Source organism: Corvus brachyrhynchos, unplaced genomic scaffold, assembly GCF_000691975.1.
Source record: "Corvus brachyrhynchos isolate BGI_N302 unplaced genomic scaffold, ASM69197v1 scaffold101, whole genome shotgun sequence".
Classification (NCBI taxonomy): domain Eukaryota; kingdom Metazoa; phylum Chordata; class Aves; order Passeriformes; family Corvidae; genus Corvus; species Corvus brachyrhynchos.
Genome location: NW_008237239.1, coordinates 20,131,340 through 20,149,951, shown reverse-complemented (window position 1 = coordinate 20,149,951; position 18,612 = coordinate 20,131,340). Strand labels below are relative to the sequence as shown.

At 41.3% G+C, this 18,612-nt stretch overlaps 1 long non-coding RNA gene across 2 annotated transcripts; it reads right to left on the bottom strand.

Moving 5' to 3' along the window:
• Positions 1-1,992: 1,992 nt before the first annotated feature.
• On the bottom strand, positions 1,993-11,146 carry LOC108445628. 2 transcript variants are annotated; one of them, XR_001860572.1, is made up of 6 exons: positions 10,845-11,146; positions 9,694-9,784; positions 7,461-7,619; positions 5,591-5,680; positions 3,802-3,868; positions 1,993-2,264 (listed from the first exon to the last, which is right to left on the bottom strand). It is a non-coding gene; the product is annotated as an uncharacterized LOC108445628 (long non-coding RNA). The 2 variants fall into 2 exon arrangements; XR_001860571.1 differs by having other exon boundaries at positions 1,993-3,868.
• Between the last annotated feature and the right edge of the window lie 7,466 nt (positions 11,147-18,612).

Sequence of the window (18,612 nt, the reverse complement as noted above, 5' to 3'; positions counted from 1 at the left end):
TTCTTTTTTTTTTTTTTTCCTCTTATACTTCTTTTAGAATGCCTGATTGATGAAAAACACTCACAAAATCATGACCCAACAACTTCCCCAGGCATGATCCTGGATTAACTCTCAGGATCTGTTGCCTGTTCTACAACCAGCCCTGGCAGCAAAGGTTGGCACCTACCTTCTTGTGCCTGAACGTCCTTCCTCCCTGGGAAAACGCAATCTGTTTCCCATCAGAAATGTTATTTCAAATTCAGCGAGTAGCGTTTAAAGCAAAGGTCAACATTAGTTCTGGATGTGCTAATGCACCGTGCTTATAATGGTTCTGTATTGACTCCATATTTCAAAAGGTGAGGCTATTATACTTATGCCACCTAGGATTCTTAGTAGGCACTTAAAGGATGTTTTCACTAGCCTGTAGTAGCCTCTATATATTTAACAGTACACTCAGAGGATTTCATCTTGAAGTTTTCAAAATTGTTTTACGATTTTACCTCTATCCAAATATACAATTTGAAATTTAAAATTTTGTGTCCCATCAGTATATTTGTTTCACTGCCTGAAATAAATTAAAAACCTAAGTCCCAGCCTATGTTGTTGGAAGAAAAATTGGAGGTCAGATAATGTTAGGCAGCCAGAGCTACCAAATGATTGAAGAGTGGTCGGTAACAGCTCCAGTCTGTGGCAGGTGACTGTGTTCTACAGCTTGAACAACAGAAATCTCTCTGCCTGTACTAAGGAAAATAGCTACTAATCATATATTAAGGTTACAGCCATGGGATATGTGTATATAGTCTCTTGCACTTGTCTGGCAGTCACAATACACTATTTATCCGCAGGGAATTTTTGTAGCAGTCTTACAACTGTGAAGCAATTTATAAGGTCTTCCTTTCACTCAGCATGTTCTCATCAGAGAAGTAGATAACAGAATAACTTGGGACTGAAATTTAGTCTAATATTTCAAAGCCCTTGAGACTCTGATTAGACCATTGCTCTGTCTGCAGATAATCTCCCACTAAACTAAATGGATGGTGCTTTGTTTTGTCCACATAAAAATAGCACTAAGACTTTGTATCTGGAAAAAGCAAAGTCTGAGCTCCCTGATGTGCATGCAAGGAAAAAAAAATCTTATTTAACTAGCAAAAGAATGAGATAGGGATGAAAAATGCGGATGTTAAAGCAGACTGAAAATTGATTGGCACAAAAATTTTCCTCTAGTTGTAGATATTCTGGATAGACTGCACTCACTGGGCAGATGACTAATGACAGGCTTCTCACTCTGGAGTCTTTAGGCCAAATGCAGCTCTCAGTTACCCAAATTTAAATCTCAAGTAAATCTGCTGATGTTACTGTAGAGTTGTGTCAGCTTCCCTGAGAGCAGAGTAGGATGCCTTGTTTATAAAATTAAGCTCTGAAAGGTACATCTGTGTGTGCATTTTGATTTGCAAATAAAATAATTTTATGGAGCTAAATTTATGCAAATACTTGGAATCTAAATCCAAAGGAGACCTTTAGTCTTGTGTTAATCAAAAAATATGTACCATTTTACAAGAAGGTACTCAAAAATATGATATGGAATACAATTAAAAGGAATAAATTCACAGAGGTTTCATATTTTACCAAGTCTTTGTTCCCTGCATGTGTATAACTGACTGCTCCCCTAGGAGAAAAGAATATACATGCTCCAGTCCTTGTATTTGTCTACCTAAAAATATCAATACATTTCTCCTCACAACAGCTGAGGGAAGAACACAGACAGCATTACCACTCAATCTTTAATCAAGCACAGAGTCAGGAGAAATCATTAGACTTCCCAAAGGCCAGCCTGGGAATGCAACATGTAAATAAGGAGAGAAATGCAGTGTTCTGCACCAACCCTCTAGTAGCATTAGATCCCTTCATAGGGGATGGAACATTGTGCAAGGGTAGGGATTGGGAAAAGATGTCTATGCTAACTCCCAGATCAACACATACAAAATGAAGTCAGAGGAACTGTTGTCTTAAGCATTTAGGCATTTATTTACATTTTTGGGTACACTACACCTGAGTGCATGCAGCTTACAGTTTGTTTCCACTCACTGGAGGCAGAACAATTTATAAAGGACCGCTGCTTCTTTTCCCCTGCATGGAAAAATTCAACACTGCAGGTGAGGCGTTCGGGGAGTGCATTCCAGAATATAAAAATCACATCGGTCTTTCAATATGAGGATCACCTGCAGGCTTTCACACAATTCTTTATGCTTACAACAACTCTGTTTAAAAGAAAACTTAAGGGATGGCTGGTGATGAAGGAATTCGTTTTTAAAGCAGGCATTCGGAAAAAGCAGTGAAGGAAGAAACACCATTCATTTTTCTCAAAGAAACAAGACATCAATTCCACAATGAATATATCTATAAATTATCATTTCTTAACTTCAAAAAATAAGTTTTTCTAGCCTGCTTTGGCAACCATGTAGTAATTCTCCTGCAGGTTGCAGAATCATGTTCTTGATGATAGGAGCTAGCCTATCATCAAGAGCCTGCTTCCCAAGAAGCCTGCTTTGCTGACATGTTTTTGGGATAAGGCAGGTAACACAAGCTCCATGTATTTTCTGGGGGTGCCAACACTCATGCCACTTAGCTCTGAAGAATCTCTGCTTGGTTTAAATTAGAGTCCTCTGGAGTTTAGCACAGTGGATGAGTCTACTGACTCACACCCAGCTCTTACAGCTTCAATGACACTGGCCAGAGCAAGGAGAAAATTGCCAAAATCACTTCAAACCAGCTGGCAGACAGCCACTACTACATGAACTAGAGCAACCCTCAAATTGAAGCACTGCTCGCCAAATTGATTTTGATAGGGCAGAGAATACAGGAACGGTTTAGGCTGACTGCAGGCACTGGGTAACCATAGATTCACCAGCAGCACCATGCAGAGATCAGGAACTGGAGCAGCTGCACCCAGAGTGGGGCTCATCAGGACAGACAACTTTTCACCACACCATGAAAGGCACAACCATGCTCCCCTATCAGGTAAAAGCTGGTCCCATCATCCGAAAACCTACCAGTTTTTCTGAGACATTTTATCAACCTTTCTTTAAAAACACTGAGGCAGCCTAAAAACACCCCACAGATTTGAATGTCGCTGCCAGTGGTTTAGTCTAACACTGTCTCCTCACTCTCAGCTTCCAACCAGCTTTAGAGACTGACATTTGTGCACCTGAGGATGTGTGAGCTGACACTATGTACTTTTTCAGGTGGTTCCATCTCCTCCTGGGTTTAATAACAAAAATATTTTTAAGCTGCACTGTCCTCAAAGCCCATCAATGTAGATCACATGAGTGATTCTTTAATTTTATGTACCAAATACCCACATGACTGGGTGTCTGCTACACTGCCCAATATTTTTCGTTCATTTAAAATATGAATTTTCATAGGGAAATGCATAATGTGATCAAGATTTTTCTAACATATAAATGAACAGCAGTCAGACTGGAAGCTGCTCTTCATATACTGAATAACAAATACAATCCTTCCACACCTCCTTGCAGCGTTCCCCCATTTCCCACTCAGCCTCTTTCCTCACACCACCATTCTGCTCTGAACACTGCCAAGTGGAACACATATCAGGAAAGTCAGGAATTTTTTCTTTGCCTGAGAAAACATGAACCCATGGGCTATGGATATAAAGAAAGGAAGGAACAGATGCCTACTTAAACTGAAATACACAGGGAAAACACGATTTCATAGTTCACAGTCACACTCAGTGCAGTCGACCCCTGATCTCCCCATTTCCACAATGCAAATCATCCCCCCAGTGTAGCTATGCAAGGATACAACAAACAGTGCCTCTGTAATGGTAGGCTGTCATCATTCCAGGGAAATTGTTCAGCGAGACTTTTTACTTCAGGATTGGAAAGGTAAAATCTGTAACAGCAGCACAAAACCCCAACCACAAACCATGCCCCTCCACAAAAAGACCCCATGACCCAGGGAACTACTGTTTTCCTTCAAAAGGGAGTAAAAGCCCTTTCTAGTTCTGAACATGACAGGATTTTTCATTTTCCAATGACTGTGCAAGAAGTAATTAAGTCATCTTTACAGAATGCTTTTGAAGAAAAACTATACAAATAGTTTCTCAATCCTGTTTCTCAGTGAAGAATCACACAGCATATTCAGGCAAAAGAAGGTTTTTGGGCTTCAGCTCAGTGCTTCTCCTTCAGCACAGTGCTGTCTTTACAGAGAATTGATCAGCTGAAAACAAATGCAATGCAATACCCTTGATATTTATAGAGTACAAAAGGTGGAACCTCTGATCCTCAGACTGTGAAGCCTGCTTTGTGCAGACACTCCAGAGCAGAAGATAGTTTCGCCACATCACTGCACCGTGAAAGAACCAGACGTGTTTGTGGCAAGCAGTTTATACGGATATCAGGCTCCCAGGTGCTTCCCAGTATTTTTACAGCTTACATCACCAAGTTGTGGCATGGCAAACTTGCTTCAAAGGGTTTCGGTGGCCGCCCCTGCTCAGCCTGCCGCGCTGCTGTGTTAGGAGTCAGCTAGATGGTGCTCATGGGGTGGCAGCCGATGTGCAAAGTTAGCTCTGGGATTTCGCTCCGGGCCTCTTCCCCCGCCTCTGGCATCCCACACAATCTAAGCCCGCTGCCAAAAATGAAAAAGCAGCACCGGGAGGAACGGGATGAAGGAGGGAGGTGAGAGTAAACTGCATCTCGGATACCGTATGAGCACGGATCCATACAGAACTGCGCTGGCTTTCGAGGGCTGGGATGCAGGGATGAAACAGGCTGGGTTTGTGTATATGAGCCAGCTCATTTACTCCTACCTGGCAGCCTGAAAAGAGCACAGCACTGACAATTTGGGAATGAACCACGTTGTTGGAGAGATGTGACAATTTGGAAGTTGTTTTTCCTCTGACAAATAGCAATCCTAGCTGTAAGATTCACTGTGGTCAGATGGAGTGTGTCTTTATGGATGTTTGAAGTTAGAATTAATTAGTAGCTTTTAGCAGTCTGTGAAGTTGCCTAGTTTTGCTGGATTAATTGCATATTGCAGATAGTGATGTAAAGACACACTGTGCTAACTCCCAGTAAATATGAAAAACTCTAAGCGCATGGGAATGGTTTGGTGTGGACATATTGTTCAGATGCATTGAGTGGCAGAATACTTATAAATTGTTAAATCTGAAGATTCTACTTGGTCCCTTGGGCTGAAAGTTTGTATGAAAATTTCATTTCAAAATGACAAGCCTATATATGCACAGGAATGGTTTTCTAAATAAAACCCTAGATCATTTTTTATTCATCTTACGTCTAAAATGCCCAGAGGCATAGATCCATAAAAATTTTAAACTTTAAACAAAAACTCCTTTTGAGTTACAGGAAAACAAAACATTCTGAAAGCAACAGTTTATATTATTTATTGTGATGTTTACTTAGCAAGAGAAGCTGATGAGTTAATTCTCAGTGGAAGTGCTGAATTACTTTAGGAACAGAAGCCCAATTAATTAAGGATCATTTCCTATTGATTTCACAGTACTACAGTCCAGACTCAGAGTACCTGCTATGCTCCTATACAAGATAAACATAATAAATAATAATATACTTACACTAGTTACTGCTGTCCTGATGACTTGTAATTCTCAGGGAGGAAACACTTCTAAGATTTTTATGTGAACATAATAAAAGCCAGAATGTCTCTTGAAAGAAAGAGAACAGGAAAACACAGAAGAGGCACTGTATAAACTCCAGATAAAAGACAATAGTCAAATGAAGAGACAGGTTTAAAAAGCAGACAAAAGTGGAAATATATACATTTGTACTGGAAATATCAATAGGAAAATGTAAAGTTTAATACCTAAAGCTGGGAATTTTTACTTTATAGAGTGCAAAACCTAAATGCATTTGGCATACCTCTCTCCACTCCCTGACTGCTTCCTGCCCCGAAGCCCTCACAGCACTGTGGCTAGACCTTAAGCCCAGATTCACCTCACAACTTCATTATGAGCAGAAATCAAGCCCTGGAAATGTCATTATTTAACCACTATGATCAGCCTGCTGCACGACTGTGAAGAACTAGGGCACATATTTTCTCTCTAGGTGTGTGTCCTCGTTCCAGGAACGACAGAGTTAACTTTTGCAGCAGCCAGAAAGGGCATGGCCAGGACCATGGGGTTATCCCCATGTCTTGTAGTGCCAGATTCCTGTGGTAAGCAATCACCTGTGGATGGTTTGCCTCTCTGGTACACTCTGTTATTTGTATTGTTGTTGTTGCTACTGCTTGCTTTCTTATCTCATTGCTGTTTCCAGTGAAATTTTCTTATCTCATGATCTTTACCTTTTCATAGCCCCAATTCTCCTCTCCATCCTGTCTCAGGGGAAGGTGGGGTGGAAGTGAGTGGGCAGCATGAGGTCTGGGGCGTTTCAGTGGGAACACTAAATTGGGAAATAGCATTCCTAAACCATGACAGTGAGCTTATCCATCCTGGAGACCAGCTGGAGCCCCACACAGCCCCACTGTCAAAGCCTTTCCACACAGAGCAAAACAGTGAGTTCCATCATCCTGACTCTTATGCGAACACAACAAAATTTGGGGTAGTTTTGGCTCAGTTCACGGGCAAGTTGCACTGCACTGTTGGAATGGACAGATGTGTTGGATTCACTTTGGATAATTTAGCAACCATTAAATGCATTACCAGGATCCTCTATGAAGAAATTCAGGAAGTTCAGCATTCCCTTGTACGACCACATGTATTTGCAAACAGATTACATATAATGGTGTTGTTTGAGGGACAACTACAGAAGCAAGTTATCTGGCTACAATTTTCAGACCTGCTTTTGTTGAGTCTGACACCTGGAACTGTGCTATGTCTGCTTCCTCTTAAAGCTAAACTTTGTCTCATTCTGCTACCTCTCTCCACTCCCTGACTGCTTCCTGCACCGAAGCCCACACAGCAGTATCCAGTGACCCAGCTTTTGTGTTTGTACCCAGTCACTAAAGAGACCACTGGGCCATAAAGATTCAATTTTTGCTGGAGGTTGTCAGGCTAACTACTAATTACTGTCTTGTACAGCAACTTCTCTTTCAGCTCTCACTGCCTACACCGCCTTTTTTTTTCACTTAGCCTAAAGAAATGACAAGAAGCACACCCATGAAGTTCAGCCATATTCACACCTCCTGATGTCCATCAATACTGCACAGAACAGCAACGACACAGGAAATACAATACTCACATTTACTTAGACAGTAAGACGGAACAGGTAACTTGAGCTGAGGCCCTTACAAGTCATGAAAAATAATGCATAAAGGTATCAACTTATTTTAAAAGATCTCTAAGCATCTTTATTTGCTAAAGAAGAAGGTGAAATCCTACCTTGCAGTTATGGCAAGGATAAAAGGAAGCTGGGAGCAGTGCTGTAGCCAGCATGCACACAGAGCAGGAGGAGCACACAGTGCCTAAAACCAGCGCACTGACTCACCAGGAGAGCATCCTCCAAGACCTGAGGTCAGGCTTCTCAAGAAGCAGCAGATAAATCAGCAAAGATCCTAGATCTTCATGGCCAGGCATCTGTACTCCCAGACAGGGCTGCAGGGAGTGGGGCTGGCAGCAACAGCGTTCTTTGAAAGCCTTTAGGAAACTGGAAAAGAAGGGGAGAAAAAGGACGGTCTCAGAGCCTTTGACTTTTGCCCATTAAGCTCAGCTTCTCTGAGCTTAGACTCAGCAGGAGGACATGAGTAAACCACAGAAAATGGCCTTTACCTTTCTTCTGCTGCTTACATTTTGGGTTTGCTTAGACAGAGGATGGACTTGAATGAGTGAGGCCATTTTTTGGCCTCAGGAACAAAAGGAATCAAGGAAATGATCAAATCCAGTTAAAAAAAAAAAAGAAAAAAAAAGCATTTTAAAATTTTAACCAATTATTTAAAATTAGACATTATATGAAAATAATTATTCCAGATCTGAGAGCATGTGTACTAAATGTGAACATGAGATAGAAGGGGCTGGGTTTTCCAGTCTGGAGAAGCGAAGGCTGAAGGGAACCAATCTTTGTCTTCAGCTACCTTTGGGGGTTGAAGATAAGGGAGCCAGACGTCTCTGCATCTCACACTGAAAAATGAGACATAATGACTGCAGTGGAGCAAGGGCAGCTAAAAGTGGATGCAAAGATGATGTTCTTCACCATGAAGCTGATCCACCACTGAAGCAAGTGCCTTGAGAGGCTGGAGGAGCTCTGTCCTTGGAGATTTTCAAAAGGCTTAACCTTTACTACAGTGTGGCTCATAAGTCACCATAAAAACTTAAATTGATGTGGAGACAATTTAGGGAGGAAGGCTGTAGACACGTGTCCTGTTTCTGCTGCCACGGAGGTGTTTAACCCCTATCCTTCCCTGCTGATTTTTACCGCACTTGAGGGGGCCATGGATGCATCAGTGCAACTGCAAATGCAGACACTCCTCAATCCAGTTACACAAATTAAATGCTTTGTATGTTTCAGCCTATTTTGGGAGAAAGGGTGACACAAAGCTGGGCAAAGTACATTTTGAATGCCCTGGTTAGGAGGGCATAGAGTGCTTGACCTCCAGGTCATACACACAGGTCTAGGACCAACTTGATTCAGGGAGACAGACCGCTGCAATTTATCTTGTGTTGTTCTTTCCTACTAGCAATAAATAAAAGCCCAAAAAGATATAATTTTGGATGGACACAGCAGGAGCTCACTTCACTCAAAGCAAGACTGGAACCTTACCTGCTGACATGCAATTATTGAACTCACTTCATGCCCCCATGCACCAGCTGCACAGCACAGAGGGAGCACAGCATCGACATGAAAAAGCCCTGATATGCAGGTGGCTGTGCCTGGAACAAGGGACGGGATCCAGGGGTAAGTGTCAGTGCAGGAGGTGAAGTGTGCACAGTGAGTGCTGACTGCCTGCTGGGTTGGCACACCTGCAACAAAATCCATGGCAGTACCCTCCCTTCCATCCAGCTCCGTCTGGAGTGTTTGCAAACAGGAACATCATGGGTGTAAAGTCCAGGTCAGGAAGGCAAGTAAAAGGGGGAAAAGGGGAAAAAAAAATAGAAAAAGTCAGCTTCTGTGCAGTGTAAATCTTAGTGATGATATTTTTATTACTATTAATTTGTTAACCCTGTTAGTAGACAAGGTAAACAAATGCAACAATCACAAGTATATAAACTCAATGCATAAACAGCATTACTCAAGGTTGCTTAATAATTCATTTTAGTCAGTTTCAGAGCAACTTCCTACAGAAATAAATAACAAAAGACCATGAAAGAAACCCAAAACTGAAAACACCACTGTGTGTGCTGTGAGCTCTTGTTCCTGTGGAGACTTTAATGTTTTGGAACATGATATGCAGCAGAAACAGTAATTTATAAGGTTTTCCATAGTTTTGTTTTGTTTTACATGTGTTTCTGTCCACCTGAATTTTTGTCAAAGCAAGTCTCAAGTCTTTGTGAGCGAAAAATCCTCTCGGTAGCAAAAAGAGGACAATGTGACTGCAGAGAAGTTGGCATGTGCAGGGTAGACTGTAGCTAGGACACATCCAATCTGTTGGGCATTCATGCCTGCTGAGATTGGACACTGGAATGGGCACTTCAGAGCCTGGGCATGGGAAACCCCTCTGCAAACTCCAGCTGCACTTCACCAATCTGTGGGCAAAGCCAGTACATTCACACAAGAGCTTGCTCACCTCAGACCTCGCCTGTGATGCCACTGGCTGTACAAATGCCCTCAGCCTCCGTATTCATTTTCCTTTTCAAATTCATGCAATTGTCCGTGTCCTGGAAGATAAGGTAAGGACACAAGTAAGGAAAGTCTGATGTCTTTTTCTTGAACACTCTCCACAACCACACCTTTCATTCTCACAGCAAATCACGTTCTAGCCAGGGTTTGTAATTTTCAATGAAAAAAGACGCAAATTTTCAATCATTTAATATTGTTTCAACCTTTCCAACAGTACCTTCTGAGTGCAAAGTAGCTGTACAGTATCACATAATTTATGTGGTACTGTATTATATCCAGTGGTGTTTGTTCAGAAAAAGCATAATTACTACCCAAAGACAAGGGGAAATAAATAAGAAATGAAAACTAATAATAGTGTGAGGTGTTGGTTTTCTTACCCCTCAGAGTTCAATTTAGGCACAGTAGTTATTGATTTAATTTCACAGCACAGGCCCACATTGATAAAGGATAATATACACTTAACAAGGGAAATTATGGAAAAATAAGGAAGTGGTTTTCTCAAACTAATTTTATTTTGTTACTATATCATTCCTCACATTGATCCTTCATTTATTAACAAACAGTAAAACATATTTTTATAAGAGGAAGGAAAAGAAAAAATTGGAAATTTTAACACTGTGGATGGCTGAAGAGTTTCTTGTGAAACTTCACAAGAAAACTATCCAAGTAACCCTTTCTCTTAGGAGTTCTTGCTTTCCATGGAAGAGAGTGGATATTTTTCTAAACTGAAAAATATAAAAGTTGGGAGATGAAAAAAAAAGATCATGCAAAAAAAAAAAGGATTTTTGAAATGTAAGTTATTGCAATACCTCTTAGAAGTTGTATTTCAGATAGTTAATATTTCTTTTCTATGCCCCTGCAGTGAGGTTCCCAGTGGAATACTATGTCTCATCATTTATGGGAGTCTGTGGTAGCTCCCTGGCAAGAACTCCAGGCAAAAAGAGTCCTGTGGTTCAAGGGAAAATAATGAACCACACATCAGAGCTATAACACTGTAAGATACTACAGAAAGCTTTCAAGGCTCAAATTTTGCTTAATTCTACTTTAATTTTTTTCTTTAATAAAAGAGACCAATGGCAAAAAGAATCATTTTCTTACTGCAGGAGGTGTATTGAGCCTGAGTCAGTCCCGGTCATTTTTTTTTTTATTTCTTTGGTAGTGTGCAGCCTTGCAGTACAGGTGGGAGCTAGGATCTGTACCTGGAAAACACACAGAAATTCACAAGCCAAAAGCCTGCCACAGAGCAGTCCCCCATTCGGTCTGCCACGGATCAGCAGCTCCCAATGTTTGCCTGCCTGCCCAGCAGTGACTGCTCCAGTACCACTCCAGCAGGGAGGTGAACCACTGAGGCAGGAGAAACGCTGAGGCAGTAGGATTGCCTTCCTGGCACCCACACAGGCCGCTGGCTTTGGCTCAGATCCTAAAGGTTTACGTCAACATCAATTTCCAGATTTTGAAAGATGTGTTCTTTCAAGCACAGGTGCAAATAAAAGGCCTTTTAGAAGCCACTACCATGCCTCAACGTAGAAAAATTTTTATTAGCTTTAGAAAGCGAATAAGTTTAATTTAAGGCATGGCCCAGGTTTTGCAGTTTTTATTTAAATTGTCCATAGACCCTCTCCCTAGAAGAGGAAGGACCAATGACCCCATGGCATTTTCTACAAAACACTTCAAGCCTGATTTGGAAACTGTCGAAAGTCTGGCACTCCAAGTAAACACTGCCATATTTTTGGAATCTTTTCCCATCCAAATTCAGTAGTACAGCATGAACTTCCCTCAAATAACAACACAGCTCCCCCGGGGTGTAGATAATACACATAATCACCACAGTCTCTGCCTATTCAAGTTAACACTTCTTAACAACAGATGTAATCTTCAGTGAGACCCAGCTTTTACACATTGCTGCTAATATGAATCACGCTTAACTTGTCCAAGTATCTCTTCTAAAAAGCTTATGTTTTCCCTAGAGGTATTTAAATTAGGAATCTTTAACTGCTAATTGAATATGAACTTGTATAACCGAGCAGGTCATCCTCGCTTCTGAAACAGAGGATGAAGGACTGCACTTAGTCCAGACTAAGTGAGGTGAACACATCTGATGAATAAAACCTTCATGATACAGTAAAGGTTTGAGGGGCACTGTTGCAACAGGTCTTAGGGTGAAGAGCACCAGATGATGCTATCAAATCTTTCCCAACAGCTCAAGGTCAATGCCACAGAACGAGTTCTGTCACTGCATTCATTTTCATTGTTCAGGTGTCTAGCAAGTTAGAAAGGACTTCAGTTCAAGAGTGTTTTTTAAATTCACTAAGTGTATGCTACATTCAAATATCATTAAGACAGTAAAATGATCTGACAAAAGACAGGGATTTTTATATTGCCTGTTGCAAAAGCTTTCAGAGAAAAGCAAAGCAGGCTCCTTGCTTTTAGTGCACCAGATCACTGTCACATGTCAGTACAGGTATTGAATTTAGTCTAGTATTTTAAAAGTCTTGCAAAGCAGCAGACCTTTACATCTTCTAAGGATTTTGCAAACAGTTCAAAATTGTACTTCAGTATTTTTATACAATGATAATGGTTCAATAAGTAATTTAACACTGGTTATTGCTTTCTATTTTGGTGTAGTAATTTACAAATATATATTTAACCAGACATAATGCTGTCAGAGAATTACTTAATCAGCATATGAACGTACATTGAAGCAAAAGCTGGGAGTACATTTATCCAGTTAGGTATGAATATTGCTAAAATGGCTCAAATAGAGTGAGGGGAAATGGGACAGCAAGGAAGAGAAATCAAACCATCACTGATCCCATAAATGCAGAAAATGGACAGATAACAAGCACGATATTAACTTAAAACTCATAATGTTCTATTTTTCTCTGTATGTTAAGTGATAGCTTTGCTGCAAAAAGCATGCTTCTCTTCTTTGAACACAGAGATAATGGAGTGCACACTGGGGAATACTGGGGGTATGCTTACAGCACAGTATTCATTCCATTTCCATCCAATTCAATCTAAATCCCACCCCGTTGCCCATCACCACTGGTTTTCCTTAAAACAGAAACTTGATTTTTTTCAGCTATGTCAATACATTTCAGTTTTACCTTTCTATAACGCAGTATGTGACATGCACACCTGTGGTAATTGTGGAGTTTCTGGACATCTTTTTGGGTTTCCACCTGAATGGCAAGACACTACAGTCAAGAGTGGTAAATATGGTATTTCCTCATGTATTTGAGACAAGAGGTGGAAGACTTCACACAGGCTACAGATGTGGCTTCTTCACAAGCCCTTACCAAAACATGATCTTCTGGCTCCCATGGTGGAAAAGCGTAGGTTTGGCAGAGGGAGAATTACTGGGGTTCAAAGATAAAGAACAAAGGCAAGCAGGGCTCTGTATTTCAACTCCAGCACCACAACAGCAGCCAGAGCAAAGACCCAAAGATAAACTCTTGCAGGTAAAAAAGGAGCATCTTTTACTATGGACTCGAATGCCCTGCACCAGGCCACTGTGACTTTCTGAGTTGCACTCTGTTCGACCAACTTTATTACAAGACAGGCAAAAAGGATTCACCTTGCAAGAGGTGAAGTAAAAAGCAAAACATAAGGCAACATAAAACAAGATCTGTCCTCAAAAAGACTATCTTTGCTTTTAAAGTTACTTTGTTCTCCTCTGGGGTTTTGTAAAACAAGACCTGGAAAATGCAAATATTTCCGGTATTGCTTGCTCAAAGGGATGGTGCTTTGGCAACAGAAAGGCTGTGCCAGTGCCCTGGTTGTCCCTGGCTCAGGATCCCACTCTGCTGGTACATTAAGTCTCCTGGCTCAGTCAGCAGTAGGAACTGGGCAGCCCAGGGACAAAACAGCTTTGGGAAACAGAAAAGAGCCTGGAGGAGGGGACAAGTGAAAGCTGTGAGCTCACACTGCTTCATGTCTTGGATCTGGTGAGGGACTGCCCCAGGACCTAGACCCAACCAGGCCATGAGGGACTGGACAACTGCTACAGAGAACAAGCCAGATTTCTGTCTGGCAGACAAGAGGCAAAATGAAAATATGTTTTATAAAACCATAGAATATCAGGTTGGAAGAGACCTCAAGGATCATCTGGTCGAAACTTTCTAGGCACAGTCTACACAAGATGGCCCTGCACCCTGTCCAGGCACTTAAATGTTCAACACTGGGGAATCCACCACTTCCCTGGGGAGATTATTCCAGTGGCTGATTGTTCTCATTGTGAAAGGTTTTCCTCATTCTCAAACAGAATCCTCTGGACTAACTTGTACCCACTTGTACCTCATCTCTCCCTGTAAAAAGGGAGCGTCCACTTTCTCTGTAGCCATCCTGTAGATACAGGAACATGGCAATACTGGAACCTTTGCCTTTTTTGAACTTCCCTATCAAAAAAACCATCCTCTTGTAGAAAGATTGACCTCTTCTCTGCTTGGCAGAATTCAGTGTGAAACACACAAACTCAAGAATAGAGACGTGCATAACATCTCTGCCCATCCCCAGAGGAGGACAGTTATGAAGGGCAGCACACATGTGACAGCTTTGCACAAGAGGAAGAAAACAAGAGCAAAAAACCTTATTTCCTCACAGGAGTCACTTGCTTCTATCTTTCCAGTGGCTAGTTAAATGCCATTTACATTTTTCCCTGATACAGACAATACAGATTCCCACGATGCACCTTCTCCTCACCCTCACAGAAGAGTTTTTTCTTCATAGACTTATCATTTAACCAGGAGATGACGAGACACTGTGAAAACTTTTCTTTTCAATCCATATATATCTGTAACAAAAAAAAAAAATTCTGTTACTGATTTCCAACTCATTAGCAGTTAAAAATCATGCATCTCCAGAAACTGAGGGTAGGGGAGGGAAATCTGCAGCCTCATGTCACCTGTAACAGCAGAGCATAATCCTCCCAAGTTTGGTAACTTTGCAGACACGGGGAACTGTAGAAGGTAGCAATTTTCACTGATCAAAAAGTTTTCTGACTCTGCATAACCCACAGTCATATATATCCTTGAATGCCATTTGTCTATTATTATACATAACTATATCTTATATATAACTAAATAACTATGTTATTTAGTGCAGGTATGACTCTTAAATCTACATAATACTAAGGCTGCCCAACACTCTCCATTTTGGATGTGTTTTCAGCTGCCGGTGGCATTTCCAAGCTTGTGTTCTATGCCACTGTCTGCCTCAGGTTAATTAGCTCTGTAGAACACAGAGTATAAACAAAACACACCATGTACCCAGAGAGCTTTGCCCAGATTAGATGAAATTGTAAATGATTAATTGAAAAAAATTCAGTTATCCATGCCATGCTTTGATGAGGGGATCTGAAATATGGCAGGAGGTAGGGTTTTTTTGTGTTAAAAATCCACTCATTGCTGTTGTAGTGAAAATCTGTACCACATCAACCACCTTAAAAGATTTTGTGTATTTTCCCTTACCCTCCCTATCAAGATGCTTATTCTTAAGCTACTTACAGTTTATCACCTCAAGTCCCAGGGCTACTGCGACTTAGTCTGTGGGCACAAGATTGGCAGTGGAGATTTCATCTTCTGCTTGGATTTCTGCTCGACTGGGGCAGCAGAAGGCAAGGACAACAGAGAGATCCCAGTGTCAGCAGTAACAAAAAGGATGGGCAGGGACTCTTTTTGGGGACACAGACTTGCTTCTGTCGTCATCTATATCTCCCATATTACTCTGGTAGATGGATTCCTGTGGAAAGCACGTGCATTTGGGAAGCTTTTATGTTGCTGAAATGCTGGAGGTGGATTATAAAGAGGGAAGGACTGGTTAGAGTGTTTTGAGGTGTGGGAAGAAGGAAGTTGCTAAGAGAAAAGACTAATTTGGGCTCCTAAATGTCTCATTACTTGCTCATGCATATTCCTAGTCCAAGGTTGAGAAAGAAATCACTGCATATCCAGCCCTGACAGCAACTTAAAACCTGGATTCTACATTCTATCTTTCTTTCTCAGTGAGGAGGCAGGAGACCTCAGGCTGTGACTTCAGCTATGCACCCACTTGTTGGGAAAGATGCTCCTGCATGTGCTCACATTTCTGGTTATGGATGCACAGGAATAAGCAGATAATTCTTATGTCCTTTATCCTCTCAGGACAAATGAGCACAGCTAAAAACTGTCAGAGCCTTGAGTGCAACATTTAGTACTTAGACAGCACATCTGAAAGAATATGGTAAATAGGGGAAGAGAAAAGACACAGCTTGCTCAAAGAAGTAACATTCTTCATTTCCTTCCCACCTCCCCCTCAGTCATCCGCTTCATGGAGCAAGTGAGTAAAAAATCATGATCCAGAGGGTAATGGCTGAATAAGAGAGGCTCCCAGGTCCACTGCAGGCCTGCCATGCTTCAAAACATAGCTCTTGCTCAGCACTGACAGCTGAAACCTCATCTTTGTAATCTATGGCCTGGCTGTGGAGTTCTCTGCTCTAATTATTCTGCATTTGTCTCTCCTCCCAGCCTGGAACAGGTTTTCAAAGGCCTGAGACCACTGGAACGGGGAAGATTTATGGAGTCAGTCAATGCTGGTTGCATTCTGCAGAACTTTGAATAAGAACCAAAAGACTATTTGAATCTTACAAGGGAAGTTTCCCTCTGATTTGAGTATTACTCACTTCCTGGTGCACTGAAGTTAAAGGATTAAGTAACTTTTCCCAAATATAGAATGGATCACACCCAATCACACACACACACACACACACAGTGCTGCCTTCTTTAAGTGAAGCATCTGAGGAGGAAAATGAGATTACAAATTTAGGAGTATAATGAGATCAAGTTAAATTCACACCATTTACCCGCCTAAGCACAATCTATGTCCTTAGAAAAGATTAATTTTTTTGTTGCAATTTCTAATCTCATTATACCTTTTGTCACAAGAATGATTTATCAGAATTTCAATACTTAATGCCATACATTTTGTATATTCACTTGGCTTCTCCAGTATTTTATATTTTCATTAGCTGGTATCCACTCACTCATGCCATACCACTCAGCACAGCTATAAATAGAGAGACCAACCAACCAAATCACACAATATTGAAAAGGTCAAAGTAGTATATTACATTACTATAACTTAGAGAATACTCTTTGCAAGGTATTAAAACTTTGACTCCTTATTTATGTGACAATGAAAATAAAGAAAATAGGAGCCACTGTGAAATAATCACATCATTACCAGACGTCCTTGGGAAACTAAGGGATTGTAAACCCCTCAACATTATTATCTTTACAGCCTAATATAAATTAATGTTGTTCTTTAGGTACTGTCTATCATAGGCTAAGTTAGGTACTGTGTATCTTATGCTCAGGCCATGGTCTGTTCACTACCACTTTTTATGTTTTTAAATACAAATATTCAAGAAGCTCTTAAGGAATAATTATAAGCAAATTTTTTGAAGTCAGAAACCTCTTTTAGTTAACTTGTAAAGAAATTTATCCAGAAACTAAAAATTTGTGAAACTTAAGATAAGGATTATTATTACTGACTCCTTCCCTCCACCAAGAGAGTAAGAGAATTATGGCCTTTCTCTGAAAGTCTGTGGAAAGGATCTGTTTGAACTCAGCGGCTGTGTCAGCACAAAATGCTTTTAGGGTGACAGTGAGCACAGGCTGTTCTGCAATACACCCACCATCCTGTTCCCTCTAAAGACACCCTTGTCTGCATGGCGAAATGTGTATCCCACCTCTTTCCTCGCAGCCCAGGATTCCTAAGAGATCAGGTATACACTGCAGAAACACCTGAAAATCCACAGTAACCTTCCCAGGCCCAGGTTCAGTCAGGTGGCTGATGTGTGCCTTGCATCACTGCCCCTGTACCCAGTGCTGTTTGATCCTGCAGAAGTCTCTGGCTCACATGAAAGTGTCTCTGCTAAGTCACCTACAGGCATGAGGTTTTACACAAAGAACAAAAGTACAGCTGGGATCTTCAAGACTAGAAGAGCTGTCCCAGACATAGCAGTCATGGCCCACATGAGACAATACTCACAGCTGTAAAGATTCACAGAGTAAAAGGGGATGTTTTTAAAACCGTGAAAAAAATTGAAATGGAAGGAACAATGTTAAAGGGATAAAGAGAGAAGGTGCTAGCTGGGCTTTTCGATATAACTGCAGGAGAACTGAGCTTACTACTCAACCCATAGTGCACTTTTGGTATGTTCCAGGCCACCCTGAACCCCTGGGCAAGTTTAGGCATCCACAACCCAACATGCTGTGGAAGAGGTGCTGGAGGCTGCCCTGCTTTCTCCCTGTGTAGACAGGGGCAATCTGTATTTAGCCGGCATATGTTTGATTAGATCCTGGCATTATACAGTACTATAGGTTTGGGGAATCAATAATAATGCCATTACAAAGGACTTAATAAATGGAATTGCAATTAACTTAACAGATAACTGAGAAATAAGCTCAGCTAATATTAAGACAACAGCAAACAGTGACCTAATTTCTATTTTATGAGCCTCACTGTCTTCCATGAGAGAATACACAATTCCCAGTGAGCAAGAGGGGATGCCAGGATAACTCTTTGAGGACTATCCACAATTTCCAGTTTGAAACACCACAGTTGCAACAATGCACAGCCAGATTTCCTAATGCAGAGCTGGAGCTGATCTGGCATCTCTCCCTTTCTCCCACTGAGTCCCTGTTAAGAGATCAGAGAGGCCGAGCAAAAACAAAGCTGCAGTGTCTGCAGGCAGTACAGCTGAATAGCCACATTCACCTGCTCATGTTACTTAGATGCTTATATGGCAAAACGAGCCTGCAGCTTCTATTTTTCATACATGAGACTTGAAGGTTGGGTATGGCTTGGAGTTTTTTTGGAGGGGGGGGTG